Raw genomic sequence first — 22,608 nt, 5'->3', positions numbered from 1 at the left:
GCTAAAGGCGTCAGCATGGAAGTCTCTACTCTATAGATCCAAATCTACAAAAAAATTGAGACTAAATCTCTCTAAAGTGGAAAAAGCTAAAACCCAGAGAATTCTATGCTATGATCAAAAGGCATCACATTGTCCCTCTCTCTTTAATGCCTTACTGTGAACTCGATTTCTCCTGTTGGCAGTCTGGCAGTTCTCCTCAGTTCTACCAAAGTGGAGGCTGTCAGGCAGTACCACCAGATCAAACACCTTTGTCAAGTTCCCCGTCAGAACCAGCCCCAGTGGAAGCGTTCTACACAGAGTGTCTAGCTCTTTGTATGTCAGAGACGTCTAGCTCCAGAACTACAAGGCAGCCTGAGTGTTTTACTCCCCACTGACAGAGACGTTAACAGACCCAAAGTCAGAGCTGGGAGTAAACAGCACATCTACTGCCATGTTCATTGGAGAGAGAACCCTGTGATCCTTCCAGGAGTGTTACTTTCCATGTTGCATGGCTGCTGTCAGCAGTCTTTGTGTGTGTGCACGTGCATGCGTGCGTGCGTGTACCAGAGCGGTAAATGCTGTGAATACGGATTGCATTGAAAATCCACACCTTCAAAGTCGCAGGGATATCAATCAGTGACAGGTAGGTCAGACAACCCTGGCCACAGATCAAAACAAGCTGTGAGTGTGTGTGCGAAAAGTTTTCCTTGCACAGGTTTAACCCCCAAAACAACCTTTCTCTGTCCATTAGGCAGCTTAATGAGCACTGGAGCTGATGGAATGTTGATGTGCACCTGCCGTTTTTCCAGCAGTGCGACAGATGACACTCTCAGACGCTCAGAGGAGAAGCTGCAACATGTTTTACTCTCCTAATCTGTGGGTTGTAAAATACACACTTTCATCTGCAGCAGGAGTATTCAACTCTTAAAATGTCAGTTAGCTTAAATCAAAACCATAATCTCTCTCAGGTCTTTTGTTCAAGGCTCTCCATTGGCAGTCCACTCCGGCAGAGATGTGGGCCCTGGGGGCAGAGGTTTATGTCTCAGATGATCTGACATCCCTCCCATGGGAAAACAGCCGAGCAACAGGCTCTGACTGCCAGAGGACCAGATAAGAGTCTGGCAGGTCCCAGGGAAATGTGTCCCCACCCAGCACTGTGGGTCCAGCCCAGGAAGACACGGCATAGCTGCCAATAATGCCAGTTTCCTCCTCAACAGGGAGAAAGTGAGATACATAGAGTGAAACAGAGACTGCAGCAGATTTTCACACCTGTCAGGTCAGTTTTTCTTCAAATCCTCAAGGTCAATGCTTTAAATATATGCAGCCGTATCCCCAGCCCCCACAACCATCCCTCTGCAACCCCCTCTCTTCCCTCCTATACTGTCACACATGAGTGGTGTGCTGGTGGGGGTATCTAAAGTGTGTCTAGTCTTTAAATTGAATCAGGTTGACTGGGTGTCCTGTGTATGCTGCACGGTCATCTGTCACCTCCTCTGGTGTGAGAGAGACTATTACAATCAATCAGCTCACTCACTCATTAACATAGTGGTGTGTACCCTACAGCAGCACACAGGCTAGGAGATAGATCACAGAGCCATGGTGATCCATCAGACACATTTACCAAAGGAGAACAAAAACAGGTCAGCGAGACACTGGAGAGGTCAATATAGTCACTGGAGGATTCACTAACAATGATTGAGAGAATCTGAAATTGACTGGATACACACCGAGGTGATTATAACACACATACTGACATAGGAATGCACATACATACATCGTTATCATTGTGTTCACCATCCTATAATATAAAGAGATGTAAAACGATAAATTCACAAATCAATTAATTGACGGCTTGAAAGACAATGTTAATCGTTAAGAGTGTATCAGGCTTAAGTTAAGTTAGTGTAATAAGTTATCAATAAACTGCTCCTCATTTATCTGGGCTAGCAGGGCAGACCACCAAGCCTTTGTCCCAGCAGAGAGCCAGCCACACCGGCTCACAATGGTGCAGGGATGTCCAAAGACTGCAGATGCTGTCTCTCTGTGTGTGTGTGTGTGTGTGTGTGTGTGTAGCTCATCCCTCACTGCCAGAGAAATTCATTATCCCCTCTACATTCTTGACACCAGGGGGTTGCCCTTGCGGTCTTCCCCATAGTAACTGCCTCTCTCCGAGCTGAGAGCAGCACCCGTTACCCTGGACCCAGTTTTACACATCCAGACCAGGGCCTAAAACCATCCCTGAGAAGGTTTGGCAGCATGCGGGGCTGTGGGACTAGAAGCCTGGAGGACAAGTTGACGTTAATGATGATGAGTTAACTGTTCCAGCTCCACTGTACCAAGAGGATCCAAATGTTACCGATATGGCTCCAGTTGGCGGGTTTCGGTTCTCCTTTTTATGGAAAGGCATCACCATTCTGGTTCCAAATAGAGCCAAAGTCAAGTCACACAGACAATGAATCACTCAATTCACTCTTTGATCCAATTTGTGACCACTGGCTAGATCGTAGGGTCCCCAGAGGCACCAGGTTATATGACAGGGAAACACCAGCAGATTGGGTATAATTGAATTGAATGAATCAAAAATGTGAATTGATAAATATTAATAAAAATTAAAAGTAGGGCAAAGGCAATGACAGAGTCAAAGTCCCAGAACCTGCCATGTCTGCATTACGTTGTCTCAGCCGCACATGTTTATGTAGTGCTAACTGTGGCTGTTCCACATGCATGTAATGTAACACACTTCATGTGACCTCAGTGGAGGGGGCTAGGCTGTAGCTAGATGGCTGGCTGGATAGACACGCTCAGGGTCTACATCAGAGTCATGTAAACAAAAGGCCCTTTACAACATAAACCATCCATCAGGACTAATCTAAGCTGTTTAGATAGCATGCCATGACGTGCTGAACCTGGTCTATACCACTACTGGAATACACACACCCGAAATGAGTAGACGTCATACAGTAATACAGTGTAAACATAACTCTGTACCACCCAGGAGCCAGCCAGAGACACAGAAAGGTAATGTACATCTCCACTGTAGCTGAGTTTCTGATTCAAATAACCATGTTGGTTCTTAGAAGCACAACTTACACACCCTTTAAAAATAAAAGAAAATCACATACCAGATAGGTGTAGTGAAATGTGTTGTTTTACAGTGTCAACCATAGTAGTACGGCGCCCCTGGAGCAAATTAGGGTTAAGTGCCTTGCTCAAGGGAATATCGACAGATATATATATATGATCTGAAAGCATCAATTCAAATCCTCTTTCAGCAGCTTTTGACTCATAAAATCGCTGTGTAGACTAGACTGCAACAATGAGAGTCCATTGAGTGAGCGAGCTTTACAGACGTGTTAAATGAGGACATATGGAAAGTTAAACACAATCAATGAAACAGAGTGCCTTGTTTGTTCACCAAGGCAATTGATCAAACTCATTTAGTTAAAGCCTAAAGGCCAGAATGGACCACAGCAATGAGATCAGTTTACTAAAGAGTTGGACATTCCTCTTTGCTAAAAGACCTGGTGGGCAGAGCTTATCCTTCTAAATGTTAAACTTTTTACATACCAGCCTTATGCTATATTGAATTCAAAAGTCCAGTACCTACACCTGGTAGATAGGTACAGGCGGTACTACAGGCATAGGATAGAAATGTGGTCCACTCTACCTGATCAGCAATGTGAACATATTTATGGTATAGAATGCGTGTTGGCCAGAGGCTTCATAGACTGAAGAATTCTGCTGACCACACAAGAGCCACCTCTAAAGAGCCTCTCTCTGAAGGTAAGGGTTTACCCTGCCTGCAAAAACTCTAGTCTTCACACGCCAACGGATGGACACACACATTCTGTATTATGGAGAATTTTCACACATTGCCAAAGGTTAAGACGAATGCTATCGCACTCCATTGACAAGCTGATAACTGATAGCAGAGCTGAGTGTGTGTGGCTGAGATCACTCATCTAGACAGCAGATGCTCCCTGTCCAACCAGCAACACAGATTACTTACAAGAACTGTGTCACAGTAATCATGCAATGTTATTTACTGTTGTGTACGTGGTATTCCTCAGGCTTTTCTTCTATCCAATTGGAAAGACATTTTGTCTCCCCGGTGTTTCAGTCCACAGGAATTTCATAAAACCAATCCAAAGAGGTAATGCTAAAATTAAAGGATGTTTCACTGTTGAATTATCACTTCCAATGTAGGCCTATGGGTATTTATTAAAAAATATAGCTGCTAGACGGCAAACCAGCACTGGGCTTGACTTAGGGGTTGAAAGGGAAAATAAGCAGGGGAAACAGACAGTTGAAAACAATAAAAACAGTTTCTGGTTATTATGGACAAGGCACATGCACTGAGCTGATTTGAATTAAAATCACAGTCAAACAAATCTATGCAAAACAAACTCTTTCACACTCTCAACAGAACCATTAAAAATGTCATTTAAAAATGGACAACAATGCAGCTGGCAAAGCTAATGCAGGACCAGACTGGCACCTCAGCTAGGGGGTAAGCACTAGCAGCTGTGCCACATGTGCAGCCTTTTACTGACGTGATTGAATTAAAGCTGATGCCAAGCCCATTATTAACCCATCCAAGAAGAGCCCAAAGAATGTCAATGAGACCCAGGCTCGTTAGGCAGTCATGCAAGGACTCTGACAAGAAAACACACCAATTTCACACAGGGGTTGAATACTACGGCACAATGGAGCATTTAGAGGACAGCAAAATAAAATATCGGCCAGTCATAAATACCAATTTATAGATATTAGGAATTGGGTTATGGTATTACTGTGCGCTCGCAGATGCAGCATGGAGAGGGCCTGGCCTGTGGTCCTGTAGAGCAGGCTGTAATGGACAGGCAGATGCTTCAGCCAGTGAAGGTCACAGGGGTCAAAATGATCCTTTATGAGAACACAAGCAGAGTATTTATTCCGTGCCTTCATTCCTTAAATCTGGGGGGGGGGGGGGGGGGCCTTAGGGAAAATAGAGAGGGCTATTTAACCCCCTCAGGCAAATGCCCTGATGATACAAAACACATTCTGTTTGGCTCCTCACTGGTGGTGTGTGTGCGAGAGACCCCCTCTCTACCTCCAGGTTGTATGCCTTTAGACTAGCCTATAGCGTGTTCTGTCATCCAGTCTTAGACTGACTCCGGAGAGGAGAAAAAGCTTTGCCACCAAGTTGGAAAATGACAGGAAAGCACAGGAAATAAGGACATTTGACATCACTAGAAAAGCATACAGACTGTCAATCAGACACAACAGTTGCACAGTCCAACTCTGCCAGTTATCCTGGACAGACAGACATACTGTGTTATGCCTGCAATATCTAAAGTAAAGAATGAATGCATTTATGAGTTTCTCCGTGTTGATAAATGTGTGGTCGTCTGATGCAAGGCATGTTGAGTGAGTGAGCGCTTACTGTGAAATTGTAGCGTAGAAAAGTAGTGTGCGTATGTTATAAATATGTAAGCACAGTTATGGCAAAGCTAACCCGCCAGACACATGGCAGGGAGGGGGAGAGTAGAGTATGGAAGCTTGTTAAAATACTCTTGTAAAACCCAGTGGGATTAGCTGTGAGAAGCCTGTGGCGCTATAGGATAGCATAATTAGCAGAAACAGGCAGGTCTCTGACATTAAACCCCCCCACTTACGAAGAATAACTCTCATGGACTTTCTCGTCGCCATGTCAGACCTAGCCATCTGGTGTGTAATACTCTGAGGGTATTAACATGGCTTCTATTAACCAAGACCAGAAGGTCCTCCATTAAGAACCTTCTCTCTCATCAAACCATCAGACCTCCATTAGATGAAGGTAATACACTGATAGAGAGACACTGCCCACAAAATGAGGTGGAAACTATGCTGCACTTCCTCACCTCCTGCCAAATGTATGACCATATTAGACACATATTTTCCTCAGATTACACAGACCCACAAAGAATTCGAAAACAAATCCAATTTCGATAAACTCCCATATGTATTGGGTGAAACACCACAGTGTGCAATCACAGCAGCAACATTTATTTTCCCTTTTGTACTTTAACTATTTGCACATCATTACGACAATGTATATAGACATAATGACATTTGAAGTCTTTATTCTTTTGTGAGTGTTAAATTTACTACATATTTATTATTTATCTATTTCACTTGCTTTGGCAATGTAAACATGTTTCCCAGGCAAATAAAGCCCCTTACATGTAAATGAATTGAAATTGAGAGAGAGAGAGAGAGAGAGARRGMRRKAGARMRRRCAAACCAGAGAGAAAGTAATAACAGCAGTAATCTATAATGTTTGCTTTGGACTGAGGCTACACTGTAAGGAAACCGCAGTTCCTGGCTTTTCACTGCACTGTTATTATCGGTAAATAGACATGGATATGAACCTATTTACTGTAAAATATCATTATTAGTATAAAAAAGAACCACAAGTTTTCAGCGAGGCTGATCTCTCCACACGAGCTGCTAACCAGAAAGCCTGCTGCTTTCCCTCAGTGTCTTGCCCAGCCCAGCCCAGCCCAGCCTTGTACTGCCCAACCCAGCCCAGCTCTGCCCAGCTCTGACCTGCCCAACCTTATCCTACTGGAAACAAACAGCCAGGCTAAAGTAGCCCTCAGGAGTCAGACTATAGCCAGACTAAGGTTGGTTTCAGAATGACTAAGAGGGACAAAAATAATACCTAATGGAATCATTCTATCATAATAAGACTCAGCAGAAATAAGCATTGGATGTCAGATAACTGGGGAAAACTGCCATTTAAAAGCTGTGCTAACTCTGCATTATATAGACTACTGAAGCTCAAGCTAAGATTGACAGAAACAAGCCAATGTCAAAACATATTAGGCTGTAGTCACTTAAATGAAGACTTGCCACACCTAGTGCTGTCAGACATCCACGTCTCCTCTCCCAGACAGTTCCAGCTGACATCAGGCTTAGGAGTCACCAGATAGGGTGTGTTCCATTAATCACTGATCTCATCAAACTGTGAATAAACGATTTTACACAGCCAGCGGTTGAGTCATATGCATTACAATGTGAGGATGAGATGAGCACTTAACTAGTAAACATTAAGGCTGGGAATTGCCAGGGACCTCACGATACGATATTATCACTATGCTTTGGTGCCGATACGATATGCATTGCAATTCACGATTCTATATGGATTGTGATTCGATACTGTGATTTTATTGCGATTAGATGTTGCAAAATATATTGCTCACCATACGTCTGCTGCAGAGGGACAAGAAAGAGCTTAGATCAGCCATGGAAATAAAAATCGCTGAAAACAAATTGGCTCCCTATTTAAAAAGACGAGAACAAGCTATGAAGGCAGGTACAGCCAACTAGAGTTAAAATAATATTCTGATATTGCCAAAATGATATGATACGACGTCGTCAAAAATAATGTCCCGATATGTAACTGTATCAATTTCTTCACGCATCACTACTAAACAGTCTGCTGTTCATTCACAAAAACATCTGGGACAGCACTGCAGTTGAGCAATCTTCATTGGTAAAAGAAGACATGTTCTGAGGTAACGAAACACACACAAGACCACAAAATGAAAGAATTCAGAAACACACAGAACGAAGGAAGTTTTTAAGCATAGTTGGCAATGGAGTTTCCATTGAGAAACGCAGGATTGGGGAGATAACCACCACAGCCATACGGCTAGATGACAGCCGTTCCGTCTACACAGGGGATGTCCATGGTCGCCCATAGGGTTTTACACACAGTTCCTATTATTCAGTTGGGTGGAGTGCAGTTAGAAACAGTGCCACATAACACAACATGTGCTACTGCTGCCCCCCACACACTCATCTCTACCACTTCTGAAGAGAGGGTTTCTCTCACCAGAAGAAAAAACCACACACGGTCACACACTTCTCCAATGGCAAGCAGTTGTTTCATTGTACACAGGATATGATTTTTTTTCCCTTCGCCTGTGACTCAGTCCTTCCTTTCCCCAAGAGAGACAGTCTAAACTGAAGGCACCGTGCCCTCGCACATTTTTTCACCCTTCCAGACTGGCCCATCTGGAGCTGCCAACAAAGGGCCTGTTGAGTGAGGACCAAACCACGAGAGACAGTGGGGGGTGAGAGAAATGACCCGTGGTCACTAATCCTAAGGGGGAGCAGAGTGTCAGGCCGGGGCAGAGAGGGGGACATTACATCACAAATGTATGGACAATTCCAACTGCAAGGTTCTGAGAGAGAGGCGAGCATTCTGCTCTTAAAAAGGGACAGTGGCTGGGCAGAGTCTCTAAAGAAGGCTGCCTCTTAGCTCTCATACCTTTAACATTAGGATTGTGCAGCAGCAGATTAGGAGCCAGCGTATCAAATGACAGCTGAATGTCGACAGACAGGAATAGCCTGGGATATACCGTACTGTCCAACTATACACCATACATGCACCAGTTACTTACTGTTAGTGTTCACTCTGTCTCCTCAACAGTGGTTGTTTTCCATCTTTACTGTACTCCCATGCAGTGTTCATTTATGGAGGTAAAGCTTCAGAGATAAATCACAGGCTTTATATCTAAAGGAACTGGCACAAAGTTGAGCCGTCACTCCTTAAACAGTGGCACAGCAGTGAACCATCTCTGGCTAGACTACACATTTCTTTTAAATATGGCATTTAGAATGGAAGTGCTTGGCTGTCTGTGATGACCTCATTTAGGGGTATGAGATTCATGAATATTGCACCAATGGCTGGGTCAGTCATGATCAGAGTAGGTCTAAGCTAAAAAGACGCTTGAGAGGAGTTCCCACATCTGTTTTTCAAGGAGAAACGGAAGTTAGGTTGAAAATACTGTATCCCAAAAACCGGAAACATCCGTTTTGTTTCCGAACCCAGGGAGAGTGCAGTAAGCCTAACACCAAGGCTCAGCACAGTCCTCCACTGCTAYTGGACACCAACAGGAGGGGCACCTGCCAATGATAATATTTACCCAGTTGATCTGTTTAAAAAGGTAGCACCCTTCCCAACTCTTTATCTGAAACACAAACCATTGAGAGCCATTAATTGCATGAGAACAATTCCTCTGGGAGCTGAAATGAAGCAGAATACAATATCAGCAGGTGAACTGTGTGCACTGCAGGGTGCAGACTGAAATATATTCTGTGTCACACAATAGCACTCAAAGTAATCAAGGAGAAAATCTGACTCCACTTATCCAGAACACCTTCTCCTAGCTCAGCTGTTACAGACCCATTTATTCCTGGAGAGGAATGAACTGAATGTTTTCCCTCCACACCGATCACTGTTGATAAAATAAACCTAGCCGAGACTGGGACTGGGACAGTCAGGGTGGTATGGATGTATGGAGAACCAGACAGCCATGTCCTGCTGTCCAGGGACCAGTGGTTCAGAGTAAATTGTTCTTATGTAACGATTCTAGAAAAGGCCAGCCTTAATGGAGTGTTCTGGCCTGGGTGTAGAGTGTCCAATCAAAAACGCATATTTTGACCAATGGGTAAAATTATGTTAATTGTGTAGATTCTCCTCTAATAAAACCAATGGTCCAAACTTCATGTCTCTATCATAATCCGTTCAAATGTTATTGGAGTTTTTACCCTTGTAGGGTAACTAAATCAATTGAGGTCAGAGAAAAAGTGGTCAAAAATCACAAAAATAACGTTGAGTCAGCTAGGCTGGATGCTGTGTGAGAATGAATGCTAACTGACAGGCTGGATGCTGTGTGAGAATGAATGCTAACTGACAGGCTGGATGCTGTGTGAGAATGAATGCTAACKGACAGGCTCAACTCGTCATCTTTCTTCTCCAATCCAGAGGACATAAAACAATATAGAGGTAAGCTAGTTAGACACGTAGTATTTTCAAATTGTAGCTTTTCATATTAATGTGTAATTCCTGTTCTTTTTCAAAGATTTCTCACAAAAACAAGTGTATTTCTGTGAAATGTCAACGGAGCACTGAGCATAACACAAGCTTATTTTCAAAGCCTTTTACATTTAATTCAGCTCGTGTCGTCTTCATTTTGCTTTCTGCACCCTGTGGAAACAATTTTGCAGACGACCACCACAACAATGTAAAATCCTCAAAAGTTGCTGCGAGAGCTTGGTGCTTATTATTGGATGTATTAGGTTACGAAATCTGACTTTTTGGATATAATGTTAATGATATGTTAGAGAAAAGACCCCACTGAAAGATTCAGAAGACAAAGAATCATACTCGTCTTGGTAAAATGTATTTTGTAACATAAGGAAGTTAAATTTCATCACATTCTGGGCAGAGTAGTTAAACACCCTACTGGGTGAACCGTGAGTAGAAGAGAAACACTGTTGGACTGTGGTGAGAAACAGAACTGGTCTCCTCTGATATCCGGAGGGCACAGACAAACACACCCATACAAACACACTTTTTCTTTTTTACTGGCCGCCACATGACCCCTTCCCTTATCCTAGGGTTCCAGAGGAATACAGAGATGGAAATAGATACAGAGATGGAAATAGCTTCTGTTTCCCATTAATGTCTCGACATTTCTAACAGTATGTTTTTGTGTTTGTAAGTCAAAGCAAAGTAAACTAGCCATTTATGCAGTAATTTTACCCGAAGGTCCTCCAATGCTCAACAGGTTCTCCTACAGCAGCTGAGGCCTTCGCGCCAAAGCAGCCTTAAAGATGGCATCTCTCCAGGGATCATGACTTGGAAACATTTTGCTATTTCATAAAAATCTAATCGAGCTCATTCAGGGTTTGGATGCCAGGGTTCCTGGTGACGTAGAGCAATCAAGGCCTTCACTGTTTACATTGGTCTGACTCCAAATGACTGAACCAACATGACAAAGCCTGAAGCTGAGGGGGAAAAAAGAGTTTATCTCACTCCTGCATCAAACTAGGCTCCTAATTTGAGTGAGAGAGAGAGCAGCGTTAATGAGGCTGAAAATGCATCTCACAATCCACATGAGTGCTGCTGCAGCCAAGCTCTCAGTCAGTCAGTCAGTCTCCACAGCACTTCACATCTCCCAGAAAAATAGAACCATTGAGCTGGAGACTCTGTAGGCTGTTCTGCATGGTAGGTGACTGACAAAACAAAATAAAGGCTTATCATTAACCCACAACAGCAGCCCTACACGTGACATTTTACTGTGGTCTGTTTTGTTACTAGGAGGTAGCGCCTGCTCGTAGCCCTGATGGTAGAGAGAAGGTAGGGTGAGTTGTTGGAGATGAGGCATTGAAGCCCCACTGATGAGCAGGTGGGAGGAGAAGTGCACCCTGAACTGCATCCATCACRGAGAACAATACTGGACAACACATGGTGCCTAATGGAGCACTTCAGCCAATAGCGTCCCAGCTGTGCTGTATTTACTCTTCCAATAGAGGTGGACGGTCACTGAGGCCTGATGGCTAGTGGAGGGTTGGGCTATATCAATCACAATTACAATTGTTGCRCTTGGCTGGTGAAGTAGTTTATGTCACAGAGACAGGCTGCACTATGGCAACTACCACTGACTTTTCTCAACCCGTCTGGACTAGTGGTCGCATTTGTACATATCCCTGACACACACACATGCAGTCACATTCACATCTAAACACACAAACAAAGACAAGTACACATGTGCACCTGGCACTGATAGGTACAGTTGAAGTCGGAAGTTTACAAACACCTTAAAACTCAGTTTTTCACAATTCCTGACATTTAATCCTAGTAAAAATTCCCTGTTTTAGGTCAGTTAGGATCACCACTTTATTTTAAGAATGTGAAATGTCAGAATAATAGTAGAGAGAATTATTTCATTCAGCTTTTATTTCTTTCATCACATTCCCAGTGGGTCAGAAGTTTATGTAAACTCAATTAGTATTTGGTAGCATTGCCTTTAAATTGTTTAACTTGAGTCAGACGTTTTGGGTAGCCTTCCAAGCTTCCCACAATAAGTTGGGTGAATTTTGGCCCATTCCCCCTGACAGAGCTGGTGTAACTGAGTCAAGTTTGTAGGCCTCCTTGCTCACACACGCTTTTTCAGTTCTGCCCACAAATGTTCTATAGGATTGAGTTCAGGGCTCTGTGATGGCCACTCCAATACCTTGACTTTGTTGTCCTTAAGCCATTTTGCCACAACTTTGKAAGTATGCTTGGGGTCATTGTCCATTTGGAAGACTCATTTGCGACCAAGCTTTAACTTCCTGACTGATGTCTTGAGATGTTGCTTCAATATATCCACATAATTTTCCTACCTCATGATGCCAACTATTTTGTGAAGTGAACCAGTCCCTCCTGCAGCAAAGCACTCCCACAACATGATGCTGCCATCCCCGTGCTTCACGGTTGGGATATTGTTCTTCAGCTTGCAGGCCTCCTCCTTTTTCCTCCAAACATAACTATTGTCATTATGGCTAAACAGTTCTATTTTGTTTCATCAGACCAGAGGACATTTCTCCAAAAAATTACGATCTTTGTCCCCATGTGCAGTTGCAAACCGTAGTCTGGCTTTTTCATGGCGGTTTTGGAACAGTGGCTTCTTCCTTGCTGAGCGGCCTTTCAGGTTATGTGGATATAGGACTTGTTTTACTGTGGATATAGAAACTTTTGTACCTGTTTCCTCCAGCATCTTCACATGGTCCTTTGCTGTTGTTCTGGGACTGATTTGCACTTTTTGCACCAAAGTACGTTGATCTCTAGGAGATCCTGAGCGGTATGACGCTGCGTGGTCCCATGGTGTTTATACTTGCGTACTATTGTTTGTACAGATGAATGTGGTACCTTCAAGCATTAGGAAATTGCTCCCAAGGATGAACCAGACTTGTGGAAGTCTACAATTTTCTTTCTGAGGTCTTGGCTGATTTCTTTTGATTTCCCATGATGTCAAGCAAAGAAGCACTAAGTTTGAAGGTAGGCCTTGAAATTCATCCACAGCTACACCTCCAATTGACTGAAATAATGTAAATTAGCCTATCAGAAGCTTCTAAAGCCATGACATAATTTTCTGTAATTTTCCAAGTTGTTTAAAGGCACAGTTAACTTAGTGTATGCAAACTTCTGACCCAGTGGAATTGTGATACAGCGAAATAAGTTAAATAATCTGTCTGGAAACAATTGTTGGAAAAATTACTTGTGTCATGCACAAAGTAGATGTCCTAACTGACTTGCCAAAACTATAGTTTGTTAACAAGAAATTTGTGGAGTGGTTGAAAAACGAGTTTTAATCACTCCAACATACGTGTATTTAAACTTCCGACTTCAACTGTAGATGCATGCTCCTTGGTTAGTGTTTATGCTCCTCATTGCACCCCTGGATCCCCTGAGAGATGAGTGTGCTGACAGGATGAGCATTGATACAGGAAGAGGAACACAAGGCACCCCTGTGGCTGTTACCTGTAGCCCTCAGGCTGTCATAACATTACAGATGTGTTGCATCCTGGTTGGTCGATCCCTGAAGTACAATACCCCTATTCCATTGTTACCATGGGAGCTGCCCATGTAGGGGTTCAGCCATAACTGCAGCTTGTAGGCCTATATCATCCTCAAGTCCTGCTGCTGAGGCTGGATATGGGGCTTTTACCAGACTGATAAATGACACCTTATTTCACATATATTGCACTGTAGTTACATTAGCTGCCAATTAATAGCTGCAGTCTACAGCCTTGGCATTGTATTTAGCGATGATCTACCTGAGTTTTGATGAGCTCTAGTCCTGCTTTTAGTGCATCACACACACAGAGTAAATCTCCACTCCATGACAGAACACTCTCTCTCTGTAATCTTCCATCTTCTGCATGATAAATCTCAATCTGCGAGCTTATTTGGCACATCGCTTACATGCTCACCTTCATTTAATCTTAATTTTCCCAAACAAACCACATGGATGAACCTTGAAACGTGACCCGCAAGAAACACAATTCAATTTGAACCAACACATTAATCTCCTCAAAGGCTTCAATTTATAGCCGTTTAGGGGTGTCAGCCTGAACATGAATAGACCATGGGCTTCCATCTGTTCAGCTGAACACCAGTCCCACCAACCAACACCTATGTTTGTTTAGTAAAGKATCAAATACTGGGACAGATTGCTACTTTTTGGTGCACGAGACCCGATCCGGGAGCCGAGCAGGTCAGGATCCAGAACTCTAGATAATGTCACGGGTCTGGGTCAGACCTGATATGATTGTCATGGGTCTCGGGTATGTATAATTTTAACAGACTTGTCTGGAAAGACCAGTATAGATCGGAACGCAACTGCTGCAGTAGAGGGAGAGAGAAATTGTATCATTCATGCCGCTGCTCTTGCTTTTCATGAGTGAAGCGTGTAAGCTTGTTGTTGTTGGCCAATCATAAGTCATAAAAGCAGCAATAGGCTAAATTCATAGAGCCGCCGTGCGTGGCAAAAGTTAGGAGATATCTAATCAATGGCATATGGAATTAAAATTACAGAATTAAAATGTTAAGGAAAGGATCAAGTGACAACAGGTAGGCTGCTACTTAATATTCTGAATGGAGATGTAACTTTAGGATGAGAAGGCGCATGCACTGGAGCCTCAATTAGCCTAGCTAGCTAATGTTAGCGTCTCCCGGTTTGATGCAGTTAAGTCAGGTACTACGTAAACATATTTGATGATAAATAACCTATTGGTCTACTATAGTGCGAGTTGGCTTGGTTGGTTGCCGTCTCTCCCTCCCTACTCCCTGTGTCACTTGCTCCCAGTGCGGCCCTTCCCCCGCCTACTAGAACTGAGTCTCTCCCACTTGCGCTTTATCAGCTCCAGTTAATAAAGTAGGTTAAAAAATTACTTTTCTGCTGCTTCCCTCACTCAGATCAGGTCTGGATCCGACCAGGTCTATATGGAAGGGGTCTAGTTGTCCTCGGATCCATTTGTAACAGGTCTCTATATWWWAAAAAAAAAAATGGGTCTGGGTGGGAAAGCCTCAGCTCCATTTCAGAACAGAAGACTTCTACCACAGGTGAAGACCTCTACCACAGACCCCCCCACACCAATCCCACCCAAACAACCAGTATACAGTATGAGCTCTTTATGTCTGACAAGCAGTATGGAGCTGCTGCTTGGAGTATTGCTTCGTCATCCTTTTTAATGTATTCCCTGTGAATATGGTTATGTTTCTTCCCCATTCAGATAAAGTAGCCATTGAAGTCTCTTGCATTATTTACCATAAATTAGTGGGAAAGTACCCCATTTTACCCACTAGATGCCATTGTTCCTGCTACTTTTATCCACTTTGCTGGTCTCCTGTTTATTAAACGGATCACAACATTTTCTTTGCAACTTTGGGTAGAAAACTAATAACTTTTGCTTGTTATCTAAATAAATTGTGCCGTCATCCTCATAATTTAAGCCAGTCCTCCATGAAAGCCATTCAGTTTGTCCTTCTCTTAGGCTTAATTTTTGCCCAGGAAACAGCCCTGTTTTTCCCCCTTTAAAAAAAAGTATGGATTAGTTAGACCATTCCTGGTGAACAAGCAAACCATTAGGCTACAGCAGTTCTAATGGTTTCAATGTTATGTTATCTTATTGTCTTGAATGGTAAAAGTCCCAACACACTGTTTACTGTTGCGTAATGGTAATGGGTTCAGTTTAATGGTAAATGTCACTAATCACATACAGGTGTTTTCTAATCATTTTATTTAAAAAACATATGACTACAATGCAATGGTTTACAATTGTATTATTAGAGTTGTCACAACAACTTAAATCAAATCACATTTTATTGGTCACATACACATGTTTAGCAGATGYTATTGCGAGTGTAGCGAAATGCTTGTGCTTCTAACTCTAACAGTGCAGTAATATCTAACAGTTTCACAACATATACCCAAAATACACGTAAATCAAGGAATGGATTAAGAATATATATATACGTCAGAGCGGCATTTCAGTCACTAGTTCTGGGCTGTAGGAAAAGTCTTCATATGAAAATTGCACCATGTGGATTGCCCTCTCAGAGAGCTATAATTTTTTTGACTTTAAGGAGTTGGGTTGAAGCATTCCTAAGAGAAGGTCAAACTGAATTGCTTTCATGGAGGACTGTCTTGACCACACAATTTACCACATAATGTATTTTCATAATGGGCAAAAGCTATTGGTTTTCTACCCAAAGTTGCAAACAAAATGTTGTGATCCATTTAATAAACACAATAGACCAGCAAAATGGATTAAAGGGTGTTGTGGCAGTAGCATGAACAGTGGCATCTAGTGGGTGGTACTTTCACACTAATTCATGGTAAATAATGGTAAATAATGCATTGCAACTTCAATTACTAATTTCTCTAAACAGGGGGGAAAATACATCACCAGATTCTCAGGAAATACATTACAAAGGATGTATAAGCAATAGTCCAAGCTGCAGCTTACTTGTCAGAAATATAGAAGTGATACTGTATACTGGTTGTTGGGATGGGAATGGTGTTGGGGGGTCCGTGTGTGTCTTTTGACCATTTTATTGGATTCCTCATGGCTTACTCTATGGTAGGAAGAAGTTTGGTCTTAATTGGAAGTTGGCTACTATATTGTTGAAAATTATGTGAATCCTATAAATTAAGAGTCAATTTGGGTGCAATCAATTGTCTTATTTTCTCAGAGATCAAATTACATTTCAACAAAATAATGTTTCAGGAAGGCTAATCTTATCAGTTTCTAACTATAGAAACAATTTCAGAAGAATCGGAGATGGTGAGTGTCAGGGCTTGCTGAAATTACATGGAATGACCCAATGGAGACTCTCCATTGATATGAAAGGGCTTTTCAGTCCATGAGTAGGCTTAATCTGGGTCCGTACACCCACCCCTGTGAGTGAACCAATGTCAAACTATGGTTTGTTGTCCCTGTAATGGGAGGTAGCCCACGGGACAGGAAGTGGTGGTCATGCCAGTCATCTGGTATGGCAGCCTGGTGACCTGACTGTCCCCGTCAGGACACTGTCGACACCAGCCTGAGCTCACCTGCTTTTTATAGCTCTACTCCAGACACTGCTGCTGCCCAGCCCACGTGCACACAAGCCACACTTCTCCCATTGCCTCAAATGCCAAATTTAACTTCAGCCACAGGGGAAAAAAACTGCACCATATGACATTATTATTTTCCATGGTAGCTGACTAAATTAAAAAAGGTTCAATGCAGCCRTTTTTATCTCAATATCAAATAATTTCAGGTAACAATGAAGTACCTTTCTGTGATTGTTTTCAAGAAAAAATATTGTCAAAAAAGAAACAAAAATAGCTTCTTAGCAAATACCAATTTCTCAAGCAATAATTTTTCTAGAACTGTATGGCAGTGGTCTGAGTGGTGAGGGAAACTTGAAAACTAGCCGTTATTGGCAGAGAAGTTTGGAACTCTAATTCTTAATGGTATATTAACTAATTTGATGTCTCCAGGCAGGCCAAAACTCCATCCCACCAAAACAAGCCGAAATTTCAAGTGGCCATTTCAAACGGCTCTTACAGAAAAAAGGCATTTTCATAATTTTCACAATATTATTCAAACTTCATAGAGTGGAAATATATATAAAAACACGGGGGGGGAAAAATCCAATTTTTGACAGCATTGGGACATTGGGGAGTGCATTAGTCCAATCTTGTGACATTTCAAATAGTCTTAAGTTGATCAACAAGAGCAGATCAGTAGGGGAAAAACAGTCAAAACAGCACAGGTGAAAATAAAGCACCCAGTGCAGTCAAAAACATGAATTTCCTGTGTCTGGCTATGACAAAATCTTGCTTGAGAAAGCTGAAACACTTTTGGACCCTTTTAATTGAAAACAAATCACAGTAAAGTACTTAATTGTCTCCCAGAAAATAATTTGATATTTGATATTGAAAAAAAAAAATGGCTGCATTGGACCGAATTTTCCAATGTGTAAGGATTGGGATGTACAGCAGAGAGAGAGAGATGATGTGTTTCCCCTAACAGTGCCTCTACCTACAGACAGTAAAAGGCCTTCTCCTGCCGTGTGGAATGTGACAATAAGCACAGATATTACCAACGCCTGATAAGTCACAGCCAGACGCCCTTATATGGAGAAAAATGTGCCGAGAGAAGACATGAAACATTTGTGTTTCTCTGAGAGTTGATAGCACTTCAGAATTAACGACGGGCAGTCGCAGCACACTGCCTTCCAAGGGGCTTCTGGGGAGGAGAACCATACGTCAAGATGTCCAGCTTGACATAGGCCTAAAGCACTAACTATTGAAAAGATTGAAGTCCATAGGTACTTTCACTTTAGCCAAATAGGTTCAGCTTTAACACATTATACAAATGAACACACTACGTATTAGGAAATTCCTTTTCTATCAGTACATTTAAAAATATATATTTTATTGTTTCATAGTGTGTCAACACTCACTTGAGTGATGAGCTGCAGATGCCTCTCGAGACCATATGTGCCACCCAGTGAGAGTAACATTACAACATCCCTTTAGTCCTTTGTCACTGGTAAACAACTCTGACAGCTAATGGTGGGGCCAGCTGAGAGGGGAACAAATCCCATTCTTGAAAGGTCACATCAGGAGAAAGAAAATAACACAATCATATGGTTTGCTATGTTTCCATTGAAATAAAGCATGGAACTGTCCATATCAATTCTGACTGTAGACCCTTTTGGGCTGTAAGTATAAAATGTAGTCTTCCTTGTGGTCACAGAAAGACCCAGGCATACGGATCATGTCTCTAACCCTATGTTTTGTTATTGCCCTCTGAAGGAGCTGGCTCTCATGACGATAACAACAATTATGTCCATGAGCATGTGCTGTGTAAAGAACATCAGGAAGGGAGTAGAGTAGGGCCGTCTGCTGAGATTTAAACCACTGAGAGAGCCTGTCCCCTTCAAATAAACAACCACCAACAAACATTATTGGATAACAGTCAACAGCACACATGTTCATTTCTGGACAATGTTCCATGGACAGACATTAATGCAAGTTTTACAACTTTTAAATAAGCATTGGGGTCCTTTTTGTAGTTTACTTAAATGCATCTTTGTGTGAGTGAGGGCACAAACTTGATGAGCAAATGTGTAGTGCCAGCCAGGTCAGAAATCTACCATGGCATACCAAAGACGACAATAACTCCATAGGAGACTTCAAACAGACACACACACACCAGTAATAAGCAGAGTCTCCCAGTAAAGCATTAGCCTTGTTTAATGAAAAGCCTTCTCTAGGCCGCAGCAGAGTGTAGCACTGAGGGTGTGTGACAGTCAAACAGACAATAGGGTGATGGGTTGCCATGACAGAGAGCCCTCTGTGCCAAAAGGCATGCCTGGCCCTTCCTCAGGTCCCTGCCTCCTCTCCTGGGTGTGTTTGCTCTGGCCAGCCCTGCACTCCAGGGTCCCTTTTGTTGCCTCTGTGGCCCCAGAGCTCTTCCACACTGTGATAACCACCACCCCACTTCCCCAACAAAAAAGACAGAGGGTAAATCACCCCACACACACACAACACGGGGGAAGGAGCAGGCCGGYCCCCGGACATTTACGGGCATCGCTGGGCACATTTCTCTCCCCATAAATCAGCAGAGAAGGAAACAATGAAGACGCTCTCAGACTGATGTCAGTTACATATTGAACATCCCCAGGCCTTTCATGGTCACAGGTTAATGCATTTCTAATGATCTATTACCTGGGGCAGGTATGGGCAACTTTGATGGGGGTGGGGGCCACAAAAAAACACTAACTCATCATGAGGGGCCGCAGTGGCTCTGCATCAGTGGAGGCTGCTGAGGGGAAGACGGCTCATAATAATGGCTGGAACGGCACAAATATAATGGCATCAAACACCTGTAAACAATAGAAACCATGTACTTGATACCATTCCACTAACTCTGCCCCAGCCATTACCATGAGCCCGTCCTCCCTAATTAAGGTGCCACCAACCTCCTGAGGTCTGCCTACCCACATCCATACCCACACATGCAGTCAGTGGGCCCAAGACGTTTCCGGGCCCTATGTGAAATTGTTGGTTCAATGCAGTTTAAATGTAGTTAGGACTGACTCTGGGCTCCTCATGTGGCATTTTAACGTTTTGAAGGCCTACAGCAAAATATGACAAGCTTTCAGCAGATTTAAGTTCATCATAGGAAATGTTTAAAAAATGTCTTCTATGAATAATTTGGTATAGACCCTGAAGTGACTAAAATTGCKCTTTCTAAACCACACAGGCCAAATTATGAATGGAAAGAGAGCAAATAAAAGATACAAATCACCAGTGATTAAATGTTTGGATCAAATGACAAGAGGGCAAAGAGAATGGAATTGTGGTAGTGGTGGAAAGTACACTAAGGAAGGACTCTTGCAGCACAGATTGTTGGAAATAATGTAAAGTAGGCAGACGCATCTATGCATTCTTGTGAGAGAGATCACCACAAAACTTTAAATAGTCACATTCAGGTTCACTTGGTGAGCGGTTAGCCTCCAGCAAATTTAAATTTTATTTAACCTTTATTTAACTAGTCAAGTCAGTTAAGAACAAATTCTTATTTACAATGACGGACAAATAATGATAAAGTTTTATTGTTTGGGCACAGCTGCAAGTTGTAATAATGCGCACAATTATAAGCACTGAGTACTTTGGTTTCCATAAAAGTTCACGGAATAATTTTCCAATATTCATGGGATAATGCAACAAAAAAAATCAATTCAACCAAATATTAGACTATTGTCTTCACTGTGGACGATATGAAAGAAGACTCTTCTCCTTTTACGATAATCGTATATATTTTTTAAAGTTCGTTGATCAACTTACCAGTTTACAATAGTGTAAGAGAAGACGTTCGTTGTATAGTGTGCCGTATTTTTCGTGAACTCATAAACACGTACACGTAGTTTTGTACGTAATTTGKCTTTTAACACCAGCGCTGTCCCACGGTGATCCCACGCTTTCCAAGTGTTTTCTAGGTCGCACCACCAGCGCGACGCCAAAATACTGAACTCCTCCCAGACAATGTGTCGGGATTTAACCACGCCTCTAGCTGACGGACACTAAACTAGACTACTCGGCGAAGTCATGGACCAAACGCAACATTTCATGGAAAAACATGCATCTCTACTTTGATTCATGGTGCTCTTTTTTTAAACTAAAACAACTTTAGTTGTCTAGTAATGGACCCCAAGCAGAATCCAGCAGAGTGCCGCCTGCTGTACACAGGTGAACATATTTTCCCATATCATTTTTACAGTTGTGTCTTGTCTGTCACATAAAAATGTGTGATCAACAGATAAGCACACCAAAAAAACGGAAACAGACACGTTTTGTTCACCACAAATTACAAAGAAGATAGATAAGCAGAYATTGTATGTGGCTGTGATGCAGGTAAACGGACCACTGTAGTAAATGCTTGCCAGATAACACTACCAGAGGGACAGGTCTTCCTGGTCTTCCATGTTCATAAACATTATCTGGCCTTGTGTTCCTCTGTGAGCTGCATGACTGCCAACAAACACACACTATATGCTTGCCTCCCCCTCACAGTCACTAATACTGTAATCTGTATATCAGTTTCTTTACAGCAGATTGAGGGCTGAACGGAGATGTTTATCTGTGGCTGGTCTATTGTTCTGGCAGATACTGTATCTCAATCTATGCTCTTTAATGTAGGACCATCACTGTCTGTCTACACTGTAGCAGCATGGGGCCTCATTCATTCCTCTGCACACAGCTGCCCATGGGGGGATTTTCATCACTATACTAGAAGCCCTCTGCCTAATCAACAATGTCATGTTATTTATATTACATCTGATTATGATTCTCTTAGAAATCCCAAAGGATTACAGTATGTTAACTTAATAAATCGCTAAAGGTTAGGAATACATACAATTAAAAACCCATACCTCTGCTGCTCGGAGTAATACAATCACTGTAAAATTGGTTCAAATAAGTGATGTGAGAAAAACCGATACATTTACATATTGGGATATTATTTTTGAGGATATATCGCATTGTATTGTTTAAAAAATATCGCAATATTATTTTTGCGCTATTTGGCTGTACCTGCACCAAAACTCATAGCTTGTTCTCCATCTTGTTTTCCATGACTGATCAGCACTAGTTTGCTCATGGCTCTCCCTTGTCCCTCTGCAGCAGACATATTGTGAGAAATATGTTTGTAACATCAAATCACAATAAAATCACTGTATCGAATCGCAATACATATAGAATCGGCACCTAAGTATGGTGATAATATCGTATCGTGAGGTCCCTGGCAATTCCCAGCCCTAGTTCAATAGGACCAATTTTGTCATTACATGCTGTGGTCACATACATCTTAATGTATTGACTGACAGATAATGGGTGTTAGTTACAGTATATAGGCAACAAATGATATGACACAGATCTGTATCATCAAAAATATATATATTTGTCACATGCCGAATACAACTGGTGTAGACTTTACCGTGAAATGCTTACTTGCGAACCCTTTCCCAAAAATGCAGAGTTAAAAGTAAGAAAAGATGATAAAATAAAATAAAAGGAAATAGTAACAAAATAACGAGGCTGTATACAAGGAGTGAGGTCTGGCCGCCCGACACCCTGCCCGTAGACCCTATCCCCTCCTCCCTTCTCCAGACCATCGAASCCCTGCAACTTACCCAGAACGCTGCAGCCTGCCTGGTGTTCAACCTTCCCAAATTTTCCCATGTCACCCCGCTCCTCCGCACACTCC

At 42.4% G+C, this 22,608-nt stretch overlaps 1 protein-coding gene across 1 annotated transcript in view; it reads right to left on the bottom strand.

Annotated features, from left to right (window-relative positions):
* Nucleotides 1-20,931, bottom strand: part of LOC111968835 (rho guanine nucleotide exchange factor TIAM2-like) — a 99,515-nt gene extending 78,584 nt beyond the window's left edge. The window contains exon 1 of the mRNA XM_023994726.3: nt 20,691-20,931. The gene's annotated coding sequence lies outside the window, so the exon portion shown is untranslated. The remainder of the gene's footprint in view (nt 1-20,690) is intronic.
* Between the last annotated feature and the right edge of the window lie 1,677 nt (nt 20,932-22,608).

This window comes from Salvelinus sp. IW2-2015, linkage group LG9, assembly GCF_002910315.2.
Source record: "Salvelinus sp. IW2-2015 linkage group LG9, ASM291031v2, whole genome shotgun sequence".
Taxonomy (NCBI): Eukaryota; Metazoa; Chordata; class Actinopteri; order Salmoniformes; family Salmonidae; genus Salvelinus; species Salvelinus sp. IW2-2015.
The sequence above is the reverse complement of the archived record's forward strand: the minus strand, read 5'-3'. Positions and strand labels throughout refer to the sequence as shown.